The sequence below is a fragment of the Chiloscyllium plagiosum genome, unplaced genomic scaffold (assembly GCF_037043375.1).
Source record: "Chiloscyllium plagiosum isolate Xiang-an unplaced genomic scaffold, Cpla_swu_hap1 HiC_scaffold_28, whole genome shotgun sequence".
In the NCBI taxonomy this organism is placed as follows: Eukaryota; Metazoa; Chordata; class Chondrichthyes; order Orectolobiformes; family Hemiscylliidae; genus Chiloscyllium; species Chiloscyllium plagiosum.
The window spans coordinates 47,517,583-47,541,638 of record NW_028270166.1 but is presented as its reverse complement, the minus strand read 5'-3'; the positions used below and the strand labels follow the sequence as shown (position 1 = coordinate 47,541,638).

Below are 24,056 nucleotides of genomic sequence, written 5' to 3'. Positions count from 1 at the left end.
AACCAAATACCCAGCACCTTCAGGTGGTCGGTCCTGACGGTGAAGGGGATCGAGGATTGGTCAGCCCAGTTCCCGAGGAGCATGGCCTCGCTCTTGCTTCTGTTTACCTTGGCCCCCGAGGCCCGTTCGAACTGGTCACATATGCACATGAGTCTGCGCACGGACAGCAGATCCGAGCAGAAAACGGCGACGTCATCCATGTACAGGGAGGCCTTAACCTGCAGGCTCCCGCTGCCAGGAATAGTCACCCCTCTCCGGCTCGCATCCTTCCTGATGGACTCGGCAAATGGCTCTATGCAGCACACAAACAAGGCAGAAGAGAGGGGGCAGCCCTGCCTGACTCCAGATCTGACTGGGAAGCTATCTGATTCCCACCCGTTGATTGAGACTGCACTGACAATGTTGGTGTAGAGCAGTCTGATCCAATTGCAGATTCCCTCCCCAAAGCCCATTTTGGAGAGAACATCTCTCATATACCTGTGTGATATCCTGTCAAAGGCTCTCTCCTGGTCCAGGCTGATCAGGCAGGTGTCCAACCTTCTGTCCTGCACATAGGCGATCGTATCCCTGAGGAGTGCGAGACTCTCAGCGATCTTCCTGCCCGGCACAGCACAGGTTTGGTCAGGGTGAATCACCGACCCTAGAGCAGACCTGACCCGGTTGGCGATTACCTTTGACAGAATTTTGTAATCTGCATTCAACAGTGAGATTGGTCTCCAATTTTTGAGTTCCTCCTTCTCCCCCTTCCGTTTGTAGACGAGGGTGATGATGCCTTTCCTCATGGATTCACTCATGGTACCTGCCCGAAGCATACTGACATACACTTCCAGCAGGTCCTGGCCAATCAAGTCCCACAGAGCGGAATAGAGTTCGACCGGTAAGCCGTCGCTTCCGGCAGTTTTATTCTTTTCGAAGGACTCTAGGGCCTTGGTCAGCTCGTCCAGAGATAGCGGCTGGTCCAGCCTCTCCCGTGTTCTGTCGTCTAAGACCCCCGTGATAGAGGACAGGAACGACTGGGAGGCCGCGCTGTCGGTCGGCTTCGCGTCATACAGACTGGCCAATGGTGATGTCAAAATGTATGTTTCATCCCTGCAAATTCGCTGGAACGTGATTGAGGAATTGGGGATGCTGTTTCTACAGTACAAACTTTTAAAATGTGTTGACTGTAATGCAATTACAGCACCAACACTTTAAGCACTGTTTCTAAAGCGTGATTTTTCTAGAATGCGGGATTGCACAAGAATGCAACCATTGCGTTATAGATGGGCTGACTGTAATTGGCCGTGTGTTTTCCCTCATTAGCATGTAGTTGGCAAGATCAGCAGTTATTGCCCATTGCTAATTTCCCTTTCATTTAGTGACTCCCTAGTCCACTTTTGAAGGCAATTGATTGTCAGCCAAATTTCTGGATTTGCATACAGGCCAGATTGGGTAAGGGTGATTCAATTCTCTAAAGGTCTCTGCTGAACCAATAGGTTTTATGATCACCAATGATGCTTTCTTGGTCACCATCAGCACTTCTAATCGTTTTTGTCTGTATGGATTTTTGAGGCCCATTTGCGGCAGTGACTTCAGGAATCAAAAGTAAATACTGCGAATGGAATTTGCACCCCAATCACTGTGCGCTAACTGTCAGAATGGCTGTGCAGCTTTGAAGGCACTTCAGTCACCATCACTAAGATTAGTTTTCAATTCTGAAGTTGTAAATTAAAATTAAATGTCATCAGCTTGCTATAGTGCAATTTATATCTGGATTTTGCAAACATTGCCCAAGGCCTTTCAATTACTGTTCCAGTGACGATACACGACACCATTATCTTCACCTCTGATATGTATATAATGTATCTTTTAAATAATAACTTATCCAAGCTCTAAAAATACTTCATTTACCTGTGTTCATGAATGCTAAGACCATAAGACCCTAGGAGCAGAATTTAGGCCATTCAACCTATTGAGGGTAAAACCAAGGACTGCAGATGCTGGAAACCAGAGTCTAGATTAGAGTGGTGCTGGAAAAGCACAGCAGTTCAGGCAGCATCTGAGGAGCAGGAAAATTGACGTTTCAGGCAAAAGCCCTTTATCAGGAATAGAGGCAGCGTGCCTGCTGGGTGGAGAGATAAATGAGAGGGGGGTGGGGAGAAAGTAGCATAGAGTACAATAGGTGAATGGGGATGGGGATGAAGGTGATGGGTCAGAGAGGAGGGTGGAGTGGATAGGTTCCCTCTGTGACTACCTGGTCAGGTCCACGCCCTCCCTGCCACCCACCCAACAACCCACCCTCCCTCACCTTCAACCAAGAAGCCTTCCATATCCATCAAAGTTTTATCTGCACATCCACCAATATCATTTATTGCATCCGTTGCTCCCGATGCGGTCTCCTCTATGCTGGGGAGACTGGACGCCTCCTAGCAGAGCGCTTTAGGGAACATCACTGGGACACCCGCACCAATCAACCCCACCGCCCTGTGGCCCAACATTTCAACTCCCCCTCCCACCTAGCTGAGGACATGTAGGTCCTGGGCCTCCTTCACCACCCGACGTCTCAAGGAAGAACGCCTTGTCTTCCACCTCGGAACACTTCAACCCCAGGGCAACAATGTGGACTTCACCAGTTTCCTCATTTTCCCCTTCCCCCACCTCACCCCAGTTCCACACTTCCAGCTCAGCACCTCCCTCATGACCTGTCCTACCTGCCTATCTTCCTTTTCATCTATCCACTCCACCCTCCTCTCTGATGTATCACCTTCACCCCTCCCCCACTCGCCTATTGTATTTGCTACCTTCCCCCACCCTCCTCTCATTTATCTCTCCACCCTTCAGGCACTCTGCCTCTATTCCTGATGAAGGGCTTTTGCCCGAAACGTCGATTTTCCTGTTCTTCGGATGCTGCCTGAACTGCTGTGCTTTTCCAGCACCACTCTAATCTAGAATTCAACATATTGTGTTTGCTCCGCCATTCAGTCATGGCTGATAAGTTTCTCAACCCCATTCTTCCACTTTTGTCCCATAATCCTTGATCCCCTTGATACTCAAGAACCTATCTATCTCAGTCTTAAATATACTCAATGACCAGGCCTCCACAGCCTTCTGTGGCAACGAATTTCTTAGATTCACCACTCTCTGGCTGAAGACCTTATCTTCATTCTAAAAGGTTTTCCCTTTACTCTTTATGCCTTTGGATCCTAGTCTCTCCTACCAATGGAAACATCTTCCCAACATCATCTCTGTCCAAGCCATTAATTATTCTGTATGTTTCAATTAGATCCCCCCCCATATCCTTCAAAACTCCATTGATATAGACCCAGAGTCCTCAAAAGTACCTTTTATATGTTAAGCTTTTCATTCCTTGGATTGTTCACATGAACCTCCTCTAAACATGCTCCAAGGTTATTTCAATCTTCCTGAGATATGGTGTCCAAAACTGTGCACAATACTCGAAATGTAACCTTGCCAGAGCCTTTAGAGCCCCAGAAATAAATTGCAGTACAAAAAGATTAAAGCAACGCAGTGTCTTGTGTTTTATTGTAGGAAACGGTTGATTTGTGTACCAACTCGCTCAAATGGCAATATAATCATGACGTTGATGGAGATAATAGCTGACCTCCCCTTCTCTGAAATCACACCATGGGTTCTTTCACTTGCAACAGCAGATGAGATCTTGGTTTCATATCTCACTTAATAGGCAGTGCTTATGATAAGACAGTTGCTCCCTCAGTACAGCAATCAAGTGTCAAGTCTTAATTTTTATGCTCAAATCATTTAAGTAGGACTTGAACTAAGAACCTTGTGAATCAGGCAAGAGCACAACCAACTGAGCTGTGGCTGATATTCAAATCAAGTGTTCTTCCATATCTCCTGTTGTGTACTTTATTTCACGGCTTAAACTAGTTGCTCCGTATAATGAAAAAAACAAAGCCATCACTCCTTTGAGAAATATCTTGTTGGTCCCTTAAGGCTTTGATCACCATAGACTGTGATAATCCTGAACAACATTTTCAATTAAGCAACAAGAGTGAATGTATAAATATGACTTTTTCTTCGTGGTCATCTCTCTGTAGCCCCCTTGTTGAATGGTTGCATCTTAAAATATGGTTCTACTTCAGAGTATGTATTACATGTTCTGACTTGTTTCTGCATAGCTTCTATTGATTGCCATCCTGTTCAGTTCTAATAATTTGCTGTGCAGCCAAACACTATATCTTTTGTGACGTAAAGGTGAAAGTAAATTCTGCTGCTTTGCAACTCTGCATGGGGCCTACAACCTGCCCTATGACATTCCAGCCATTCAGTGTTAGATTGAAACAGTAAGGATTTTGAAAAATGACTACCATTTTCTGTCTTTACCCTTCTAAGTTTAGGTAAAAAGGGTAAAGTATAATTGAATTTTTTTTGGTTTCTTAATCTGATTGAATCTCTGAGTTGGACAAGTTGACCACTTAATCTTGCAGTTATTGATAGAAGTACAATAGCATTTTCCAAAGTGTATTCACTCATACAAACACCATTTGTATTCAGTGATTGTGCTGTCTGTCACACCATCTACTCAGATGTAGAAATTAAGCGATTCTCATTTTTGAACAATTGACTTGAAGGCTTTGATTCAAACATTGCAATCCAAACTGGAGAATGGAATTATAATGTATCTATTTACAGTCAATTTTCATTTAAACTATCCAAGTTTTTGCACTTAAAGCATGGACCAAGTTTATCCGTTGGTTAGGATTATGATCATGGATTAACCAGACCAATTACAAGTGCTTAGATTGTTTCTAGTTTGTTTTGTTTCTAGTAGAAATACAGCAGAGTATTCCCTTAAGATCTGCACGGAAAACATTTATGGTGGTGTGTCTATTTTCTGAATTGTTTGTCTTTGTTTGCTCTTGATACAAGTCTTCAGTTTAATATTACGATCTGGTTTTAGGATGAGTTCAGAGCCTGTCATGGTTCTAGCTGTTGTCATTCTGAAGAGGACTCATTACCACTGATGTTAGCTCCAATCAGTGTTTGAAATGAACCTGTAAAGTTTGCAACCCGATGGCAAGGATTATCAGTCAAATAAATTCAATTATTGCTGCATATGCCCAATAATTGAGTGCAATATTCCAAGTATTGTGAAAGTATTCATGGCACATTGTTGTTCAGTCATGATGCTCCCCATTCCCATTTGTATCACCCCATGGACTGTGATCATTCAAGAAGGCAGCTCACTGCCACCACCTCCCAGGGCAATAAGGGATGGACAATAATTATGTAAGTTTAGTTGCTGACTGGGAGGTTTGTTTTCAGACGTTTCATCGTCATATTAGGTAACATCATCAGTGAGAGTCTCTGGTGAAGCGCTGGTGGTATGTCCTGCTTCTGTTTACAGTCTTGGTTTCTTAAGGTGGGTGATTGTCATTTCTGGTTCTTTCTCTTTTCAAAGCAAGGTAGATCGGATCCAAATTGCTCTGTTTATTGATGGAGTTCTGGTTAGAATGTCATGCCTCTAAGATTAGAGCGCCGATATTGGACTGGCAAGGACAAAGTTAAAAATCTCTCAACACCGGGTTATAGTTCAACAGGTTTATTTGGAAGCAGTAGCGTTCGAGGTGCTGCTTCACCTGATGAAGAGGCAGTGCCTTCAAAGCTCGTGCTTCCAAATAAACCTGTTGTATTATAATCTGGTGTTGTGGTTTTTAACTATGCCTCAAAAGAATTCTTGTGTGTCTTTGTTTCGCCTGTCCTAGGGTCTGTGTGTTATCCCAATCAAAGTGGTGTCCTTCTTTGTCTGTATATGTGGAAACTAGTGATAGTGGGGAGTGTCTTTTGGTGGCTAGTTGGTGTTCACACATCCTGGTGGTAAGTTTCCTGTTTGTTTGTCCGATGTAGGTTTTATTTAAAAACAGTTCCTGCATGGTATCTTGAAAAGGAAAACAAAACAGAAATGACAATCACTCACCTTAAGAAACCAAGACCTGTAAATGGAGGCAGGGCATACCACCAGCACTTCACCAGAGGCTCTCACTGATGTTACCTAGTATGGTGACAAAACATCTGAAAACAAACCTTCCAGCTCAGCGAGCTACCTTTTTTATATATTTATCATTAACCTGAGCTACAAATCTTTTCAAAAAATGGATAATAAATGCTGGCATTGCTGGTGACACCCATTTCCCATGAGCTGTCGACCAGCCCGTTGTGCGAGGACAGAACTACAATGGTTCTTTTCCGAAAACATATTTTACTCCGGTTTGCCAAGACATCATCTGAAGTGTTTTAAATGGAATGTTAGAGAAGACAAATTTTAATTTTTCTCCATACAGTATTTCCATTCAGATGTCAATGTAATTTCAGTACTTTTGATAGTTAAAATTTACATTCCATGTCAAGCATACAGCTCAAGCAGTTCCAGCTCCTTGGACAATGCAAGTAATGTGTTAAAGGGTAGGACCCTAGGAAATACAAGGCATCTGAGTATGTTGTGAATGTCCACAGATCCTCGAAGGCAAAATGTGTTTTTAAAAAAGGCATATGGGATTCTTGCCTTCATTAGTCAAGTCTCTGAATAAGAGAGTTAGGAGTTTATGTTGGGGTTGTACGTAAAATTAGTTAGGCTGTTGATGGTGTACTGTGAGCAGTTTCAGTTGCCACATTGTAGGAAGGATGCGATTGCATGAAAGAGGTACAAAGGAGATTCTCTAAGATATAGTCTAGGCTGGAGTGTTTAAGTTACGAAGAGACTGGAAGGGCTGGAGTTGTTTTCCTTAAGGCAGAAAGGCTGAGCGGCAATTAAGATGTACAATGTTCTGATGGGCATAGACTGGGAGAAATATTTCCCCTTAGTAAAGTGACCAGTGCGGTTTAAGATATGTATTAGGTGATTTAAAGGGAATTTAAAAAAGGAATCATGGGCTGCTTGAATTCACTGCCTGAGAGAGTGATAGAGTTTTAGTATTTAGATGAGCCCTTGAAAAACTGCAACATACAAGTCTATGGGCCAAATACTGGAAAGTGGGATGAGATTAGATGGATGTTTGACTGGCACAGATACGATTGGCAGAATGGCATCTTTTCTTGCTGTAAAAACTCTGATTAACATCATCTGCAGACAGGTCTCTCTCTACTGGAACAAATGCATTCAGCTGAATATTTGAGTAGTGAGTGGAACTGGAAAGCATGTGGTCTCTCTAACACATTGTAGTTGGGGTCAGTTTTATTTTAAAAAAAAAGTCAAATTTTGTAAATCTGACCAATCATTTCAAATTCACCATTTTTGTAATTCTCATTATTGCCAATCTTCAATGCTGAAACTGAGCATTGAGAACCTCACTTCACTGTGAACTGGACCAAAAACTTTTATATTTCATCTTTGCTACCATCTAGTATCATCATTGCAACAGGTGGTTGGTACTTAATTTTACAGGCTCAATTCGCTGTTAAACATTGGAGCAAACGCTATGACACAAGTGCTCAACACATTACTTTTGGCCAGTACTTGTCAAATTCTGCATGTTTCAAGTAATTTGTAGTTCTGTGGGGGTAGCTGACTGAATGAATGCAGTTGGGATGTTGATGCCACAAATTGGATTTAAAAATAGTTAACTTCATCTTCCTGCTCTGGATGCAGCTCTCCTCTCTTCTTCACCCTTCCCCCTCCCCCACCCCCACCCCCTCACCTCACCACAGCATGGAGACACTCTCTGGTTGCTAGGTTATACAATATGAGAGGACTTTAAACAAATATGTGCAAGTTTTGACAAATGGGTTTTAGGTTAAGAAGGGCTGTCTGGTGCTTGAGTATCTCTTTTCCTTCACTGCGGTAAATACTATTAAAATGTATAATTTATTTGGAGTCCAGCTTCCTTCTGATTCAGGTGCACTATGATTCTTATATATCTGAATTATAGGCATGAGATCCTTTAGCATGCTGAGGTTTTGTTTTGTAGGTAGATTGGAAGCTATTTGCTATTCCTTTTAAAATGAGCAAGCAAAGAAAAAAACAATCTATGTATTTTTTTGGCATAATTAGTGAAATATTAATGAGTATTTAGTTAATGAAGGGTAGAAGCAGGATTTGGGATATGGCATTGTTTGGTTTTCAGTGTATTCATTGAGTTGCCTGGCAACTAGCACCTAGAAACATGAGTGCACTAGGTCTCCCATAGCAACTACTGTGATTTAGCAAACAATGTGAGCCAGTACAAACATAGCCAGCTACTTTGGCTTGAGTTTAATTGTACATCTGTATGTGTTTTTCTGTGATTAAATGCTGTTTGTTTCACATGTCAGTGATGGATGTGTGAAGGTAACCCCCCCCCCCCCCCCCCCCAATAGAATATTTGCTAAGGTAAAGATTTATAAAGATTCATCAAACAAATGAAAGTGCCCACAGTTCCAAATCCATAACTCTTGGTGAACGGCACGAGATTTTTGAAAAGATTCAAGGCTGTGCTTATTGTTTTGCTATACGTTATCTAGAAGTGGACCAAAACATTAGCATCCACCACATCATCTGTGTTGCAATAACCATACTTCATCCCAGACCAAAAATAACACTTTTTTTTTATTGCCAGCCAATTTCCAATAAAGCAAGCTTTACTGCACACTTTTTTCTCTCTCCCACCCTACTCCCGCCTCCAATTGTGCTGTGCAATTTAGCTGCAATGCGAAGGAGTGGTTGGAGTTCAACAGAAATCAGTCTTTTGTGGCGAGAAGTGACCAGGATGCTTTATTGTTGCAACTGCCTTAATTGTACAGTAAGGGATTTCTCAAAACTATTTTTCACTGGAAAAAGTCAAAATTCTCTCTGCTTTGTAAAATTATAACGTAGAGACAATCATGCAATAGAGACAGATCGTACTTCAATTGCTGTTCTAATTGGGTAATGGTGCTGCCCATTTCCGTGCAGATCTGGAAGACTCTGGCTCAGTTGCCAGAAGGCAATGAGCAGAAATTGGTTCCTGCCCTCTGGTATAAGAGGTAGGGCAGGCAGATGACGGAGTTTTACTGCTTGTGGTACCTTGTCATGAAAATATAAATCTGCAGGCACTTTCGCTAGGTTATGATGCTCTTCACGGTCAAACATTCAACTCAAACTTGCTGCATCAGTAATATGCATAGAATTAGAAATGGTAAGCTGACATGTGAGCCAAGCTGGAATTCAAAATTGGGCAGCAGCAACATGGGAATGAAATTGACAGACAATAGTAGTGGTTAATTGACAGGTTGGGATGAAGGTTTATAGTCAACTTAGTAAGGGTTAGTTTTCAGATCTTCCTGATGTGTATCAGTCACATAGACTTGGGAGGATCGAGCACAAATACAAAACTTGAAAACAATAAGCAACTTTTGAAGCCTTGTAAACTGAAGATTGTACAGAACCTCCAAAACGGCATAGACTGGTAGAATGGGTGGGCAAGTGACAAATGCAATTGAGTACAGATAAATGTGAAATGATCCATTGTCTCTCTACATTCTTCCTAACCAACAAAATAAAGAGGATACAGCTCTGAAGGGCTTCAGGAGCAGAGTTGAAGTGTACATATGTGTGCTGAAGTTACTGAAGGCGGCCTGACAGGTTCAGAGGGCAGTTAATAAAGCATGTAGTTTTGTAGAGTGCTAAAGCATGGAAATTAGGTTAAACCTGTATAAAACTCTGATTTGGCCTCAGGCTAGAACTAAATCAAACCAAATATTCCAGCCCAAGATGTGAAGACATTAGAGATGCTACAGAAAAGGATCATGAGTGGTAGTGCCATGGGTGGGGCTATTCAGTTTTGCAGTGTTTTAGGAGTTTATCATGTTTTTGTTTGGGAACTTTGGCTTGTAAAATAGAATTCATTGTTTTGACTTTAATTCTGAGAACATTTTTTTTCTTTGGAAAAGAGATATCAAAATAGACTTGCTAAGAAAGCATGTGACAAGCTGAACGATGAGCAAGCGACCTGGGCAGATAACTTGTTAAATTTGAACTTTCATGATGAGTAGAAATAAATTGCCTGGGGCGTAAGTCACATTTAGAAGAAAACATCCATTCCAGTTTTTAATTTGTTGCAAGTCTTCAGTCCATCTGAGCTTGATGGGAGCTTTAAGCAAAAGAGTTCAGGAAGACAAGTCAGTGAGTTAATCTGGGTCTTGAATATTTTGGGTAGAGACTGTAAGAATCACATCTTGCAACTTTGGAGAAGATTGCTGTAAGAAACTTCAAGGCAAAGGGAGAAGTGATACTTAATTGAATTTGAGGAAAGGATTTTGCTGGGAAAAACTTGTGGATTTTCCTTTTTTACAGTCAAATGTACAGCACTGAAACAGACCCTTCAGTCCATCTCGTCAATGCCGACTACATATCAAAAATTAATCTAGTTCCATTTGTCAGCATTTGGCCCATATTCGTCTAAACCTTCCTATTCATATACCAATCCAGATACTTTTTAAAATGTTATTGTACCTGCCTACACCATTTCCTCTGGCAGCTCATTCCATACACACACCACCCTCTGTGTGAAAAAGTTGCCCCTTAGGTCCCTTTTAAATCTTTCCCCTCTCACCTTTCCCCTCTAGTTTTGGTTTCACCCACCCTGGGGGAAAGACCTTCTGTATTTACCTTATCCATGCCCCTCATGGGTTTTATAAACCTTTATAAAGTCACCCCTCAGTTCAATGCTCCAGGAAAAACAGCCCCAGCTATTAAGCCTTTATTGCTATCTCAAATCCTCCAACCCGGGCAACATCCTTGTAAATCTTTTCTGAACCCTTTCAAGTTTTACAACATCCTTCCTATAGCAGGTGTTTGATTTGTTTTCTTGAGATTCTTACACACTTGATGCAACTGCAACACACTGACTTCTGTGAACAGCCAAAATTTATTCAGCAAGTACAAGCTTTTGGAAGATCACTTAACATTCTTCACAATGCTTGCGAAGCGTGTCAAGCTTCTGAACAACGGGACCATTCTTCGTTTATGCAAGTTTTTACATCACAGTCAGTAATGTCCACAATACAACCCCCAGCCACTCCCCCATAGTCACATGCCACTCAAGACACAATGTAGTGATTTGATTATTTCCAGAAATAATGTGATTTAGATCATTCCATAATAGTAAGGTCTGGTGTAAATCATTTTTTTTTTAAACTGCAGGGTGTGGTTAGAATCTGAAATGCAGTTTTGTTAAAGTTGATTCTGAATAGCAGGAGGTGGCTATGTAAATGTCATTCTACCTGCAAGACAGAGAAACATACCACCTTACCCCCCCCCCCCCCCCCGGACATCCAATTTCTTACAGGCCGCCAGAGCAAATTAACCCCTTAACATCTCAAAGGGAGACCAGAATTGACCAATAAAGGCAAGCGTATCGAATGCCGCCTCCATTATCCTATCTACCTACGACTCCACTTTAAAGGAATTGTGAACCTGCACTCCAAGGTCTCTTTGTTCGGCAATACTTCCCGGGACCTTAGCATTAAGCGTATAAGTCTTGCCCTGGTTTGCCTTTCCAAAATGCAGAATCTCACATTTATCTAAATTAAACTCCAGTTGAAGGGGATTCTATAAGGGGAATAGGTAGTATCCTTTGTGAGCAGAATCGAGAGTCCTGCATGCTATGTTGTGTGCCTGGTGTCATGATGTGGGACATCAGACTGGCTTCAGAGGATATTGGAGAGGGAAGGGATTTGGCCCTCATCGGGACAAATAACATCGCAAGACGAGGTAAGAGGACCTGTTTAGGCATGATCAGGATCTAGGAATCAAAGAACAGGTCCTCAAGGGTCATGAACTGCAGGTTACTGCCTGAGCCACATGCAAATTGGCATAGGGATGTGAGAACCAGTGAAGTGAACATGTGGCTAAAAGAGTGGTACGGGAAAGAGGGGTTCCTTTTCATGGGTCACTGGCATTAGTATTGGAGCAGGAGGGATCTGTACCATTTGGGACAGCCTCCACTTGAACAGAGCTGGGGCTAGTGTTCTGGCAAAAAGTGTAAACATGTGGTCAACAGGACTTCAAGTTATGAAGTGGGGGAGGAAGGGAAGTGTAGAATTCCAAGATGGATAATGACGAATGGGAAGCAAAGCTGCAGATTAACATCTGTGAGGGTGCATTCAACGGCTTTGAAAAATCCGAAGAGAATGGAGAACTCGGGAGAGGTAATTCGAGTCTCCAGCATGCAAAATAGGACAGTGTTTTTGGAAAGGATTAGCAATCAAACTTCAAACATATTGGATAAATAAATAATAATGGGAAGAGAGATGGTCAATTTAGGACTGAAGGTGTTGTATCTGAATGCGTGCAGTATACGAAATAAGGTAAATGAGTTTGTGGCAGGTATGATGTGGTGGGCATCACTGAGATGTGGCTGCAAGGGGATCAGAACTGGCAGCTAAATATCCAAGGATATGCATCCTATCTAAAATCTGGGCAGCTAGGCAGAGGGGGTAGGATTGCCTTGTTAGTAAGAAATGAATTAAATCAATAGCAATAAACAAAGTAGGGTCAAATGATGTAGAACAGTATGGGTCGAGTTAGGAATCGCAAAGGTTTTAAAAAAAAACATAATGGCAGTTATCTACAGGCCTCCAAATCAGTAGTCCGGATTTGGAGCATAAGATACATCAGAAAAGATATGTAGGAAAGGCAAGCTTATAGTGTTCATGGTTTTGGGGGTGGTCGGTTTCAGTAAGCAGGTGGACTGGGAAAATCAGGTTGGTAGTGGATTGTAAAGAAAGAAATTTGTGGAATGTCTCAGATTTACTTTTTAGAGCAGCTTGTGGTGGAGCCCACCAGGGAACAAGCAATTCTGGATTTAGTGTTGTGCCATGAGGCAGACTTGATAAGGGAGTTTAAGGTGAAGGAATCCTTAGAAGGCAGTGACCATAATATGACAGAACTTAGTCTGCAATTTGAGAGGGAGAAGCTGGAATCAGATATAACGGTATTACAGTTGAATAAAGGCAACTACAGAGGCATGAGGGAGGAGCTGACCAGAATTGACTGGGAGAGTAGCCTAGCAGGGAAGACAGTGAACCAGCCATGGCAGGAGTTTCTGTGAGTGATTTGAGAGACAGCAAAAATTTGTCCCTAGGGGGGGAAAAAAGCATGGTGTAGGAGGATGAGGCAACCATGGCTGATCAGGGTAGTCGGGGCAGCAGAAAAGCAGACCAGCAGGCATATAATGTGGCAAAGGGAAGTGGGAAGTCTATAAAGACCAACAGACGGCAACAAAAAAAAGAAATAAGGAGTGAGAAGGTTAAGTATGAGGGTAAGCTAGCTAGTAATATTAGGAAATATTGCAAGAGTTTCTTTAGGTATCTAAAGGGCAAAAGAGGCAAAAATGGACATTAGGCCACTGGAAGGTGATGCTGAAAAAGTCATAATGGGGAACAAAGATGGCTGAGGAACTGAATAAGTACTTTGTGTTAGTCTTCACGGTGGAAGGAACGAGTAATAGCCCAAAAATTCGAGAGTGAGGGGCAGAGATGAGTATGGGAGCCATCACCAAGAAGTGCTAGAAAAACTCAAGAGTCTGAAAGTGGATAAATCACCTGGACCAGATGGACTACACCTTTTGAGTTCTGAAGGAGATAGTTGAAAAGATAGTGGAGACTTTTTAGTAGTGATCTTTCAGGAATCACTGGATTTTGGGAGGGTCCCAGAGGACTGGAAAATCGCTAATGTAGCCCTCCTGCTTAAGAAGGGAGTAAGGCAAAAGACAGGAATTATAGGCTGGTTAGCTTGACCTCAGTTGTTGGTAAGACTTTGGAGTCCATTCTGAAGAATGAGATTTCTGAATGCTTAGAAGTGTATGGTAAAATAGGGTAAAGTCATTCCTGACAAATCTGTTAGAATTCTTTTAAGGAGGTAACAAGCAGACCGAGGAGAGTCAATGGATGTTATCTTCCAGAAAGCCTTTAAATTGCCACATGGAGGCTACTGAGGAAGATAAGGACCCATGGCGTTAGAGGCAAGGTACTAGCATGGACAGAAGCTTGACTGTCTGGCAGAAGGCAGAAAGTGGGCAGAAAAGAGTCTTTTTCAGGATGGAAGCCAGTGACTAGTGGAGTTCTGAGAGGGTCACTGTTGACCACAACTTTTCACTGCATGCATTAATGATCTGGATGAAGGAACTGAGGGTATTCTGGCAAAGTTTGCAGATGACACAAAAATAGGTGGAGGGGCAGGTAGTATTGAGGAGGCAGGGAGACTGCAGAAAGGCTTAGAGAGGTTAGAAGAGTGGGCAAAGATGTGGCAGATGAAATACAACGTGGTAGTGTGAGGTCATGCACTTTGATAGGAAGCATAGAGATATGGACTGTTTTCTAAATGGGGAGAAAATTTAGACATTTGAAAGGCCCAGTCCAGGTTTCTCTTAAGGTAAACTTGTAAGTTGAGTCAGAAGTTAGGAAGGCAAATAACATAAAAGTAGGGATGTGAGTAATTCTGGGCCCCTGTACCTCAGGAAGGATGTATCCCCTCTGGAGCAGGTCCAGAGGAGGTTCACGCAAACGATCCCAGGAATGAAAAGCCATTAGGAACGTTTGATGACCCTGGGACTACACTCAATGGTGTTTAGGTAGATGGGGGAGATCTGACTGAAGCTTTGAGGAAACTGAAAGGCCTGGGCAGAGTGTACGTTGGGAAGATGCTTCCATTGGCAGGAGAGATGAAGACCCGAGGACACAGCCTTAAAGGGAAGACCTTTTTAGAACAGAGAAACTACTTTAGCCAGAGGGTGGTGAATCTGTGGAAATCATTGCAACAGAAGGCTGCGGAGGCCAGGTCATTGAGTATATTTAAAGCAGAGATAGATAAATTCTTGATTGCCAAGTGGATTAAAAGTTACAGGGCAAAATGAGGAAAATGGGGTTGAAAAACTTATCAGCCATTATGGAATGGCTGAGCAGATTCAATGGACTGAGTGGCCTAATTTCTGGGAGAAAGTGAGGACTGCAGATGCTGGAGGTCAGAGCTGAAAATGTGTTGCTGGAAAAGCGCAACAGGTCAGGCAGCATCCAAGGAGCAGGAGAATCGACGTTTCGGGCATAAGCCCTTCTTCAGGAATGAGGAAAGTGTGCCAAGCAGGCTAAGATAAAAGGTAGGGAGGAGGGGCTGGGGGGAGGGGCGTTGGGAATGCGATAGGTGGAAGGAGGTTAAGGTGAGGGTGATAGGTCGGAGTGGGGGTGGAGGCAGAGCGGTCAGGAAGAAGATTGCAGATTAGGAAGGTGGTGCTGAGTTCGAGGGTTGGGACTGAGACAAGGTGGGGGGAGGGGAAATGAGGAAACTGGAGAAATCTGAGTTCATCCCTTGTGGTTGGAGGGTTCCTAGGCGGAAGATGGGGCGCTCTTCCTCCAGCCGTCGTGTTGCTATGGTCTGGCGATGGAGGAGTCCAAGGACCTGCATGTCGTTGGTGGAGTGGGAGGGGGAGTTAAAGTGTTGAGCCACGGGGTGGTTGGGTTAGTTGGTCCGGGTGTCCCAGAGGCATTCTCTGAAACGTTCCGCAAGTAGGCGGCCTGTCTCCCCAGTGTAGAGGAGGCCTTGGATCCTTCCATATCCGCCACAAATTCACCTGCACCTCCACACACACAATTTACTGCATCTGCTGCACCCGATGTGGCCGCCTCTACACTGGGGAGACAGGCCACCTACTTGCGGAACGTTTCAGAGAGTGCCTCTGGGACACCTGGACCAACTAACCCAACCACCCCGTGGCTCAACACTAACTCCCCCTCCCACTCCACCAAGGACATGCAGGTCCTTGGACTCCTCAGTCGCCAGACCATAGCAACACGACGGCTGGAGGAAGAGCACCTCATCTTCCGCCTAGGAACCCTCCAACCACAAGGGATGAACTCAGATTTCTCCAGTTTCCTCATTTCCCCTCCCCCTACCTTGTCTCAGTCCCAACCCTCGAACTCAGCACCACCTTCCTAACCTGCAATCTTCTTCCTGACCTCTCCGCCTCCACCCCCTCTCTGGCCTATCACCCTCACCCTCACCTCCTTCCACCTATCGCATTTCCAACGCCCCTCCTCCCTACCTTTTTATCTTCGCCTGCTTGGCACACTTTCCTCATTCCTGAAGGGCTCATGCCCGAAACGTCGATTCTCCTGCTCCTTGAATGCTGCCTGACCTGCTGCGCTTTTCCAGCAACACATTTTCAGCTCTGGCCTAATTTCTGCCCTCCTATGTCTAATGATCTTATAAAGTGACCTAATTTCTTCAGCTTCCTAAAAAGCTATTTTTCCGTAAAGCCATGAAGTTCTACACTTGGATTAGTTGTATGTTTTGGTGTCAATTTTTCAGCTCGCAATATTTTACTTAATGGTGCCTTTTTAACTGAGTGCAATGGATCACTTTTTAACTGAGTGAATGCACTGCAACTGAGTGCAGTGTTGTGAAAATCCATAGAAGTTTATGACATTAGTGCCGGATGCTGAGAACATTATCAAATAGTGATAACCCACATTCAGGCTGACAGTTCTCTTGTATATGTGATGTACAAATTGACTCCTTTTTATTAATTTGGGTAAATTTTGAGGCTTGAAGTGTTAACTTATTCACCAGCGTGTACTTCAATTGACCAAAACAGGCAGCAGTTGGATCTGGAGTTTGCTGTCTAGAGTGCACTAAAGGTAATAACCGCATCTTCAGGTGAAGCAGCAGTTTGCTTGTACTTTCAGACTGGTATTTTGAAATTTGTTTACAAATGCAGTCTCCTGCACATTGCTGAGACCAAACATACTGTGTGATTTGCTTTACAGAACAGTTTTGTTCCATCTCGAACTATGACACGCACCCTCCATTTGCTTGCCATTTCATTGCACCATGTTACTGTCACACTAGCATGATGTACTTCTGAAGCAATGGCACCAGACTTTCTATTTGGACTCTTTTTTTTTTCAGCTTTCAGACTGTGTGCATTGTGGCCTCCATCGTGATTATTGTCTGTTCCACTCACTCCACCCCCCCTCACCCCCCTTTTATCAAAAGCACAAAATCGTAATTTTCCAGCTCCCTTCAGTCGTAAAGTCATTGGACTGAATGTTAATGTTGTTTCTCTCTCCACAGATGCTGTGCTGAGTTTCTCCAGCACTTTCTTTTCATTCGAGAGGGAATTGGATTACTTGAAAAGAGACCATTTGTTGGCTGAAATAGGGAGAAGGTGGGGAATTGGCATGCAGTGAACTCTTCTAAAAGGCAGCACGGACACAATGGGCCGATTTGACCTGCTATTGTTTAACCATTCGGTGATGACTACTTTGGATGGCTGTCGACAGTGTGGTTTCCTGTCTGTTAGAAAACACGTGCATGACATGAGGAAATTGGCTGACAAAACCTTTCAACCATAGCTTATGACATTTAAATTGCTGACAAAACCTCTGTAAAGTTTTAACGTTTTGCCTGATTTAGTCAATGGAAATTGCTAATATAGTCATGACCATCATGGTATTGTATTGGGTAGCTATGTAGCCTTCTCTAGGTGTTCTTTTGAGCTATACTGAGTGAATTGTGCATAGACAGCAAGGTGTCGTAGCTGTTAATATGTAACCAGTGTGTCTGACTGCTGCAGTAACCCTTCAGACTTCTTCAATATGTGATTCATGGTCAACTTACTGTATCATTACTGATAACACTGGATACAAAAGAAGGATGCTGTCTTACTGCAGTTTTGTTTTCACATCTCTTAACCCTGTCATGATGTGCAAAAGCTGTCAAGACTCCAAATCGACTTTGATCTGTCTTAAAATGACAGTCCATATTGTAAATTTTCATTGCCAGATTAATGCGTGCCATGTTTTGCCTTTGGGACGGCTACTGGCAGATTGAATTTGGGTCGTTGAATATACTCACTCACTGACAGTTACTTCTTGATCTTTCTCTGTATTGAGCATTATTCACTTGTACAGATTTGGATTTACTCCAACCTTTGTCCTCTTTCAAACATGTCGTAAGGAAGAGCTCATAAACCTATGAAACCTGTTTTGATACTGGCAGCTTTTGTTTTGAATGCATTCAGGATACTTCAAAGCCCAACCTTCTGGTAATTTGTGTGTCTCTGGTTTTGCATGCCCCATCACAGGAATTGGGCAAGGAATAGGTGGAGAAAGTATAATGTTTCTGGTCAAATGTGGGATTGAGAGTCATATGCTGACAACATTTCACAGAGCTGAATTCTATGTAGGTTATGAATATGAAGATCAGGTCATCAATAGTATGTTAAAATTGCAACACAAATACATTATACCAAAATTACTTTTGGTGATATCTTTAATCCTGGTACTGAGCAAGTATCTCATCACAATTGGTTATAAAAAGCTGTGATGCACCATGCAGATCATGGGTTTGTAGGAGTTGTATGCCTGATTGTATTTTGTAATAGTAATTTCTGATGTCTCTCTTTTATCATGCATATGGGTAAATCTGGGGAAATTTGAATAGCATTAAGAATATGGGCCTGAATTTTCCACTGCACAGACAATTGTTTTGCCAATTAGAATAGAATTTACGCACTTGCACCTTGTGCAGTCTCCATTGTAAAACACTAAAGGATATGCCTGGGAAATTGAGTTTTCCACTGGGCAGCTTTTCTACACTTTGAGAGTCTCCATTTAAATTGGAAAGTTATAATGAAATGGTGTAAAATATTTACGTACTGAGGAAAAGTTAGGTATTTAATACTTTGTCCAACTCCTGATGAACAATTCAGCTCCCCTCATACTTGGCTCATCAACCCCAACTTGCACCCTCCAAACTTTAACCTGCTCTACATCCTACCAGAAGACCCAATTTCTCCCATGCACTCCAACCTGCCCTAAATATTGCATGACCTGACCTGCTAACCTGCACCCTATCCACTTGGCACTGCCCTCTACTCATTCAGCACCTTAATTAACTGACACCCTATACTCTACTCATTTGGCATACAGCACCCTTCCACCTGGCATCCTACCCCTGGCACCATCCCCTCCAGGCAACCTCCCTGGCATCCTAACATCACATTTACCTCGTATACTTGTGCTTTGACTGTAGCTGCCCAAGAACCAAAATCTTTGAATTTCAGAATATGATATCTGACTGCTGTGAAAAAGAGGTGTAGTTTGACTTTCTCTCTCAGTTCTGTGCTGCAGAAAATTTGGAATCTAAGTATTGGTGCATTTTTGAGGGAACCCTGAGTAGAATCTCCTTTTAGAAATCCAGAGCTCCCTCCTTTATTAAAAGGAAGGGCTGGAAACTCTGACCTAACTGCCTCTGAACTGAGCAGTTTGGGTGTGTGAGTGTACTGATTTTTAACTAGGCATTTCAAAAATCTGGCTCTGAAAATGATATTCTAATGCATGCTTAACTTTTCTATTCTGTAATCATCTTGTTGTAAAGATTTTCACTTTACTCTCAGCAAATTAAATCGATTCGCAGGGCCAAAGCTTGAGTACCACTGACAGAAAAGTTTGTTTCTTGGCCTATTTTTAATAAATGCTTCTAATCTGTGCAAGTAGTTTTGTTTACATGTTTAGAATATCCAACCCAGCAGGAACAACAATTTGACAATAGGTACCAAATATATAGTGTAAGGAAAGTCCCAGATTTTCCCAGGATGTCAGTCTTGCGGCCCCCCCCCCCCCCCCCGCCAAACTCTGAATTGGACTTTTATGTACAGTATTTTGTATATACTTATTTTTTTCTGCAACAAAATTAACTGTTTACCTCATTGCAATTAGTTGTGTTGCGCTTAATACAAACTTTTTTGTTGAGGCATTTGCTCAAGGTATCTTGAGTTATTGTAATACAGCCAGAGGACACAGTATACTTTAGAGTTTGGGCTGATATGGGGATAAATTTGGAGCTAATACCAGTCAGTTTAGTGATGATCCTTAAAGTGATCATGGAAACAGATATTATCGATATAATACATCTCAAATTGCTCACATGATGGCAATGTAGACTTGTGAGGAACAGATGACTGAATATTTTTGGTTAAGGTGATAAGACAAGCCATTTGGCATATCAAGACAGCTGCACCATTCTGCAAGGTCACAGATAATCTATCACATTTCCACCTGTCTCTGCTAACCTCCTACTTAATTGTTTTTATTACCTGGAAATCTGCCCTTTGTCAGAGTTATATACAAGACAAAATTAGATTTACAACTTTTTGGAGTAAACAGATGTCTCCTTTTTTTCCAAGGCCTAAATGGCTGACTCCTTAATTGGATGTGGGGGTGCTGGTGTTGGACTCAGTGTGATTTTTAACTTTGTCCATCTATCAGGTTACACTCCAACAGGCCCTTCCGTCAAGGGAACAATCTTCGCAGTACTGAACCATTGAGATCATAAGCCTAGTTTATTTGGTCTCAAAAGTAATTCTGTTTATCCTCAAACATTTGAACACCCACTAAGGCAAGTAATATTCCTATCAACTTCTCTGAATTAGAGTTACTACCCAAGAATTTGTTTCCCTCTGACCCAATTCGAGTGACAGTAGGAGACTGCACTGAGTAATTCACCTGACTTCCCAAAGCCTGGCCACTGTCTACAAGGCACAAGTCAGATATGTGATGGAATACTTCCCACTTGTCTGGACGCAAGAAGCTTGACACCATTCAGGACAAGCAGCCCTGCATGATTGACACCATGTTCACATGCTTCCACTCCCTCTCCCACCACTACTCACTAACAGCATGTGTATTACCTACAAGATGCACTGCAGAAATTCAACAAAGCTCTTCAGACAGCACCTTCCAAACCCACAGCCACTTCCATCAAAAATGACAAGTGCAACAGGAAGATGGGAACAATACCACTTGCAAGTTCCCCTCCAAACCACTCACCATCTTGACTTGGAAATAAATCATCATTCTTTCAGTTACACTTGGTCAAAATTCCAGAGTTTCCTCCCAAAGGGCACTGTGGGTCTATCTACAGATGTGAACTGCAGTGGTTCACGAAGGCAGCTCACTGGGATGGGCAAGAAATACTGGGAAGCCAGCAATATCCATGTCCAACGATTTGAATGAAAAATAGTTGTATACCAACAGTTTTGTTCTAACACCAACAGTCTCCTGCAGCCCTCCATTCCCGGGCAGTATCATGTTGAATCTCCTCTGCAGCCTGTCCAATGTACTCAAGTCCTTCCTATAATGCGGGGTCCAGAATACAGTCAGTAGTCTCGCTATGGTCTGAGTTCTATACAACTCCAACATAGCTTACCTGCTTGGGTAACTTATCCCCCAGTTAAGATCATAGACATACAGCATGGAACCAGACTCTTTGATCCAACTCATCCATGTTGATCAGATATCCTAACCTAATCTAGTGTCTTTTGCCAGTACTTGGCCCATATCCCTCTAAACCCTTCCTATTCAAATACCCATCCAGATACCTTTTAAATGCTGTAATTGTACCAGCCTCCACCACTTCCCCGGCAGCTCATTCCATTCATGCACCCCCCTCTGTGAAAAATTGCCCCTTAGGTCTCTTTTATATCTTGCCCCTCTCACCCTCAACCTATGCCCTGTAGTTCTGGATTCCCCCACTGTAGGGAAGAGACTTTGTCTATTTACTCTATCCATGCCCCTCATGATTTTATAAACATCTATTCGGTCACCCCTCAGCCTCCGATGTTCCAGGGCAAACAGCCCAGCCTATTCAAACTCTTCCTATAGCTCAAATCCTCCAACCCTGGCAACATCCTTGTAAATCTTTTCTAAATCCTTTCAACTTTCACAACATCCTTCCAATAGGAAGGAGACCAGAATTGCATGCAATATTCCAAAAGTGGCCTAACCAATGTCCTGGACAACTGCAAATGACCTCCCAACTCCTGTACTCAATACTCTGACCAATAAAGGAAAGCATACCAAACGCCGCCTTCACTATCCTATCTATCTGCGACTCCACTTTCAAGGAGCCATGAAACTGCACTCCACGGTGTCTTTGTTCAGCAACACTCCCTAGAACCTTTCCATTAAGTGTATAAGTCCTGCTAAGATTTGCTTTCCCAAAATGCAGCACCTCACATTTATTTGAATTAAACTCCATCTGCCACTCCTGCGCGCATTGGCCAACCTGATCAAGATCCCTTTGTAATCTGAGGTAACCTTCCTCACTGTCCACTCCACCTCCAATTTTCGTGTCATTTGCAAACTTACCAATTATACCTCTTACATAAATGATTTGGATATGAGCATAAATGATGAAAAGTAGTGAACCGAACCTTGTGGCGCTTCACTGGTCACAGGCCTCCAGACTGAAAAGTGACCCTCCAATACCACCCTCTTCTACCTTTGAGCCAGTTCTGTATCCAAATGGCTAGTTCTCCTTGTATTCCATTCCTTGCTAACCAGTTTCCTATGGGGAATCTTGTTGAGCGCCTTACAGAAATCAATATAGATCATATCCACCACTCTGCCCTAATCAATCATCTTTGTTACATCTTCAAAAAAACTCAATCAAGTTTGTGAGACATGATTTCCCACGCACAAAGCCATGTTGATTATCCCTAATCAGTCCTTGCCTTTCCAAATACATGTGCGTCCTGTCCCTCAGGATTCCCTCCAACAACTTGCCCATCACCGATGTTAGGCTCACTGCTCTATTGTTCCCTGGCTTGTCCTTACCACCTTTCCTAAATACTGGTAATTCACCTGTGACAATTGATGATACAAATATCTCCGGTCCTGGTGATTTATCTACTTTTATGCGTTTCAATATATCCAGCTCTTCCTCGTCTGTAATATGGACATTTTTCAAGGTGTCACCATCTATATCCCTACATTCTATATCTTCCATGTCTTTTTCTACAGTAAATACTGATGCAAAATACTGGTCTAGGATCTCTCCCATCTCCTGTGGCTGCACACAAAGGCCGCCCCACTGATCTGAGGGGCCCTATTCTCTCCCTAGTTACCCTTAATGTATTTGTAAAAACCCTTAGGATTCTCCTTAGCCCTGTTTGCCAAAGCTATTTCATGTCCCTTTTTGCCCTCCTGATTTTCCTCTTAAGTATACTCCTACTGCCTTTATACTCTTCTAAGGATTCACTCGAACTATCCTGACTATACCTGACATAGGCTTCCTTCTTTTCTTAACCAAATCCTCAATTTCTTTAGACATCCAGCATTCCTTACACCCTAACAGGAATATGCTGTCTCTGGGCTCTAATTATCTTATTTCTGAAGGCTTCAAATTTTCCAGCCATCCCTCTACCTGTGAACATCTGCCCCCAATCAGCTTTTGAAAGTATTTGCCTGATACCGTTTTTAAAAAAAAAAAAGCCTTTCTCCAATTTAGAACTTCAGCTTTTTGATTCAGTCTATCCTTTTCCATCACTATTTTAAAACTAATAGAATTATGGTCACTTGGCCCAAAGTGCTCCCTCACTGACATCACAGTCACCTGCCCTGCCTTATTTCCCAAGAGTAGGTCAAAGTAAAATTTTCTTGTGTGCACTTACCAAATTCCTTTCCATCTAAATCCTTAACACTGCGGCAGTCCAAGTAATGGTCATTTAGCCCATGCCTAAACGGTGCTGCGCATGGGCATGAGCTAGTGAAAATTATGTAATTGGCGAACTTCCCACTTCTGACCTAAGGATGTTAAGATGTAGCGTTTTCCCAGATCAGTCATTTGTTGTCTTTTATGTGGTACAAGGTAAGGGATATTTAAAGAACTTCACTACCACTGGTTATGAGACAGGGATAGCTGTTAGGTTCTTTTTCCTGAGGTTTCACGCTCGAGATGCAATTTGCACACACCAACATCTGTAATCAGTTAGAGTTTATTATAGCTTGTACAAGCTAGGTGACCCCCTTCTAGCAGGTGTGCGAAGTCGAGTCAAAAGAGAGACCTTGGACAAAGAAAATAATTCCCTTTTATACGGGTCAGTTAGTAATGCTCACAGATAACCCTCCCCCCCCCCCCCCAAAAAAAAAATAATCACTTTATCACTGATACTATGGTGGGGATGAGATCATCCTCTGAGATGATGCAAATGTAAATGCCCCAATCCTGGGGAATCGTTATGCAGACGATTTCCTGACTCCTTGATTCCCCAAGGCGATGTAGGTGTGATATTTCCTAGTTTCAG

At 42.7% G+C, this 24,056-nt stretch overlaps 1 protein-coding gene across 3 annotated transcripts in view; it reads left to right on the top strand.

Moving 5' to 3' along the window:
* LOC122565144 (DNA-binding protein RFX2) overlaps window positions 1-24,056 on the top strand; it is a 143,073-nt gene that overhangs the window by 14,856 nt on the left and 104,161 nt on the right. Inside the window, exon 2 of one of the 3 annotated variants that reach the window (XM_087976183.1) lies at window positions 17,042-17,135. The exons of the other annotated variants lie outside the window; for them this stretch is intronic. The gene's annotated coding sequence lies outside the window, so the exon portion shown is untranslated. The remainder of the gene's footprint in view (window positions 1-17,041; window positions 17,136-24,056) is intronic. 3 annotated transcript variants of the gene reach the window in all.